Genomic DNA, 5375 nt, shown 5'->3' on the forward strand with positions numbered 1-5375 from the left:
TATTTGTTTTTGATCCCCTGGTGGGAATCTGCATATGCAGAGGGCCATCTTAGGTATATGCAGATGTTTTACTGTGTGGATGGTTGATATCCCTCACCCCAGCATTGATTAAAGGTCAGTTGTATATATAAAGCAGAAACATAAAAACAAATTAAAAAGGGTAGAAAAGTGTGTGTCTTTAGGCTAACCACAGTGACAAGAAGTAACTGACTGTGCAAGTGTCAATGAACATTTCTCATGCAGTTTTTCCAGAGATGAGTAAAACACATTATTTGACAAAGCTCATCATGCAAAGAGATTGTCTGAGTAGCTAGGATGACCAAAGGGTGGCGGGGGAGGAAGTTTTAATTTTGAAGATCCACTATTCACTTGCTCTAATGTTACAAAGGGAATTTAAAATAATACACAATGACGGAATGATTTTTGGTCATTTTTTTTAGCATATAATTTATTATAAAAATAGTTTCCATTCTGCTTTTTGTGGGGAGTCTTGTTTATTTATTTATTTTTTTCATTTTTCTATGGTTGAACATTGTTCTGGTGCCCAAATTTGCAGTTGTTTGTTCCTGTTCTCTTTGCAATTAAAAACAAAACAAGAACAATGAAGACACCCTGCAGTTTTCATCTAATTTTGTTTTATTTTTCTTCCAATGTGTTATTATTAGTCTTCATGAAAGATTAAGTAAATGTGAGTTCATTTCAAAGGTATTCTGAGTCTTAGTATTTTAAAGTTTATACATTAGAATTTAAAAACCAGTCATTTGTATCAGCATCATTATAGTGTTTTTAATCTGCCTTAGAATTTTGTTTTTCCTGAAGAAAGTTTGAAACAATTTTGTCCTGAAATAATATTGGGCTACAGAGAACCCTCTCCTCCGCCATGACTGTCAGAAGGGAAAGCAATTGCTGTAGTTGAAAGATATTGAATAGAAAATGGGAGGCTACTCTTGGCTCTACTTTCACCAAGATAGGTTGCAGCTTCATCTGATAGCTAGATATATAAAGCTTGTTGTCCTTATCTTAATTTTATATGAAAGTCTCATAGAAGAATGTGGTACATCCAGGATAGAGTTCATATGTTCACTGAAAATGTCTACTTTACCACAGTAGATTGATTCAGATTAAAGATGTTAAGTAGATGAGTGCAAAAGGAAAGGGACACCATTCTATCCATACGTAGCACAAATTCACTGGCAAAACCTTGTGGCTGCATGGACTTTAGTAAAGCTGTGAAAATCCTAAGTGGAAGAAGAAAAGGAATCATTATATCCATGGTATAGGCACAAGTTACTCAAAACCTGTGTGATTCCATAAACCTAAAGGATGAAAGAAAAAGAATAACAGGAGACTTTTGGGATTTTACATACACTGGATCCAAGTTTGTTCCTTACTATGTCTGCCTATCCCTGTATCAGCCACCAAGAGGAAGACAGTAATCTGCAGCTGGGCATTTAGGAGAGAAATATGTCAAAGAAAAACTACATCAGAGTCAAATAGGCAAGGAAGACTTTATTCAAGACTACTGCAATAGGAGAGAGAAACAGAACTCAACTCCATAGAAACAAAAGGCAGCCGGGTTTCAAGCACTGGGGCGATCTGGTAGAAAATTCCTAGATGTGATAGGCCATCTGTGTTTGTTGAAGTTGGGCTTCTACCCTCCCACACAAACAGGGAGGCAGGGGTGCTATCTTTCTTGATAATTGCATTTCAAAGAGATGGCTCCTAGCTCCTTGAAAAAAGACAGCTCTGGGTTTTAAAACTGTCAGGAGGCCAGGAGAAGTTTTACATCTCCAAAGGGGAAAAGCACAATTTACAATGGAAAGTTTTCTCAAGTAAATATTCTCATACAAGTGTGGCCAGAGCCTGGTAATCATGAATAAACCTTCCTAAAGTTTAGTCCAACTGAGGGGAACATCAAGCCATTCTGGTCAGATGATAGGGATAGTTGGAGCACATAATAGAAAATTTAAGGAAAACAATACGGGCTAAGGAGAGGAACAAACTCTTTTTTTTCCTTTTGGATATACATAGTAAAATATAATAAGATGAAGAAGAAATGGTTCTTGTCTTCAGGGAGTGTGCTTATTGTAGATACTCTACTGTACACACACACACACACACACACACGCACACACACACACACACACACACACCAGTCACTTTACAATGGGGTAAAATGAAATACAAACTTTTCCAAAAAATGTAATAGATGCTAAAAGGATTGCCCTGGCCGGTGTGACTCAGTTGGTTGAGCATCATCCTGTGCACCGAAAGACTGCCAATTCGCTTCCCTATCAGAGCACATGCCCCAGTTGTGGTCTTGATTCCTAGTAAGGGTCATGCAGGATGCAGTCAATTGGTGCTAACGTTCTCATATAGATGTTTCTCTTTTTCTCTCCCTCGTTATTCCTCTCTGTAAAAATCAATAAAAACATTTTTTTAAAACAAAACAAAACAGGGGGATAATGGTTTTCAAGATAATTTCATAAAGTTGTGTTGATTTCATATAAAACCTGAAAGTAAATTAGAATTTGACTGGTAAAAAGATAGGGTACAATATCCAAAATAACTAAATTGCCTTCTACTAACAAGTTTTATAAGAATATAGTTTTAAACATACAATTTTAAAAATTGAACATTTGTAAGATTTATTTTAACATCATTTATTTATTTATTTATTTTAAAAAATTCAATGGAGCACCAGATGTGTTATGAATCTGCTAGCCTTTGTAGTGTCAAAGATAAATACTATACTGTCCTCTCAGATTACTCATGTATTCATAGGATAACTCGCTTATAAACAAACAATTATAAGATGAAAAGGTAGATGTTAAAATAATAGTAAATTATGTGAAATAGAGACACATGAAAGGAGAGATTAACTATGCCTTTTTATTTAAAAAGCTTTCAAAAAGGTTGGAGCATTCAGAAAATGAAAGTACTTTTGTAGCACTGTTCTGGCAAATCACTGATACTGTTATAATAATCTGTATTATTTAACAGGAAAGGAGTAAAGGAAAGACTAGATAACATAGGCATGCCATTTATATAGCTTTGCCAGGAAGCCACAGGTAACACTCTCCAGGTCTGTTCCCTGAAAATTGATAAGGGAAGGGACTGGACAAAGGCATTTTAGATACTTGCTCAGTAAGGTCTGAGAAATGTGAAAAAAAATGCTTACCACTGGGAACAAGTCAGTGGTAAGAATAGGTGTGGCCACTGCAAGGGTGCAAAACTTGAAATACACAAACTTCTGAGCAAAAGACACTGTCTCTCTCTTGCTATTGTGCCAGACTCTTGGCTTTTGGGGCTCTCACACCCTGCATTCACCCATGTGACTCATGGCCATGTGGAACTCCACACAATGGCCTGATGGATTAAATCTAGCCTGATGCCTGATGTCACATGGGACCTAACTCCACCAAAGAACAGAAATTCTGGACATTGGCCCTACCTCTAGCTTTGCTGAACTCACAGTTGTCCCTTTTCAGGACTGGCTTAAGGAAACTGGGACATTGTAACTGGAGGAATATAATTTCACACATATAAAAACTATTCATTCACCTGTGTGAGTCTTAGAAAATTCCTTTTCTGAAGATGTTGCAAAAGCCCCACTTCCACTAATGATGAGAAAATTTGGTCACTGATTTCTCCTACAACAAAACTAAGTAGAAAGAATACAGAACTGAACAAATAATGGGGTGGAAGGGAAGATTGGGGAGGGTAATATTAGAGTACAATTTTAATCTTTGCCTTCTTCCAATTCTTTAAACAGTAGTCAAAATGATTATTTAAAAACATAAATGAGATCATGTCACTTTTCTGCCCTAACCAGTCTGTGGTTTTCTATTGTATTTTAAATATAATAAGATTCGTTATTTTGTCATACTAAATCTCTTCCTATTTTTCCAATCTCCAACTTAATTCCATTTCTTCCTTGCTACTAATTTTTAAATTCACTGGCCTGCGCTCAGTTTCCAGGATGTCAGACTCAACCTCCTCTCTGACTTTTACACAATTGAATTATTCTCATCTTTCAGCTCACAGGATTACTATCACTTCCCTATAACACTTTACCAGAACACCTATATAAGTATCCTCATCATCCATTATTCTCAGTTACAACATCAGGTAACTTCTATCTTAAACTTATTAAATTTGTGATTATATCAGGTACTGTTTATTTGCATATTTTCTGTTTCTCCAGAATGTAAATACTTTTAAGTCTTTAACAAAGATTTCCTTAACAAATAGACACTCAGCTTCATCTAGAGTCCACAGGGGATAAACAAGCAGAATATTGCATATAATATAGTAATACATGTATCAATATTTATTTAAAAATACCCACAAACAAGCAAAACACTGAAAGGCCAAAACAAAACTGTATAAATGCTTATCTATACAAGAAAGCACAAACAGAGGGAGGAGATATTAATGGAAGATGCTTCTGAGCATATATTGTTATTAATATTGGATTAAAGCATGCAAACTTTTTATCGATTACAAATTAATTTACATAAAAATACAAGTCTAAAAGTATAGGACAAATTAAAACAAATAAACATCTCATGTTTGTTATGTAACCACACAGACAAACAAATTATTTCAACAAGATTTAGAACATAGTATTTTGGCTATACATCTTAAAGGAGATGATTATAAACAAAAGAAACCTAAGGTACTTTTAAACCTTATTGGGTTTTATTGCTCTAGTTAGGATATCACTATGGTTATTCAAAATTTTATTTCTATATATTGCAGAATAAAGCAAAAAAAAAAGTTGATTGTATAATTATTAGGGTAAGATAGGAGATATAAGCATACATTTTTAAAAAGTTGAAATTATATAATATTGAATTTGATGTCAAGTATGAACTTACAGTCTTTTTGGTTTAAAAATATCTCTGTAACTCTGTCCACTAAAAAGGCCTAGAAGCTCTATCAACTCACTGGCTCTGAGAACCCAAATGTACATATCATGGTCTCTAAATATTATACTCACCAACAGTAATCAGGGTTGCTTAGAAAAATAGCTTGTTTCAGGTCTTAGGAACAAAATGTAAGAAACAGCATAGATTAGTGTGCTATGCTAGAAAGCAAGGAAACTATCAAAAACTCATGTGGATGTGCCAAAAAGTCACAGTTGACAGCCTTCAGGAGATCTCACTACCAAAGTTGGGCTAATTTAAGAAGCAAAAATAAATAAATAAATAAATAAATAAATAAAACTGCAATTTATTAAAAATATTGAAAATGTATTTTATACCCATTGTGTTAAAAATGGTTCTCAAAAGAAGATAGGAAGCAAAAACAATGAAAACTTTTGTTGTTATTAAAGATCTCAAATGCACCAATAATTTACTCTGAAAATT

Source organism: Molossus molossus, unplaced genomic scaffold (genome assembly GCF_014108415.1).
Source record: "Molossus molossus isolate mMolMol1 unplaced genomic scaffold, mMolMol1.p scaffold_m16_p_5, whole genome shotgun sequence".
Taxonomy (NCBI): domain Eukaryota; kingdom Metazoa; phylum Chordata; class Mammalia; order Chiroptera; family Molossidae; genus Molossus; species Molossus molossus.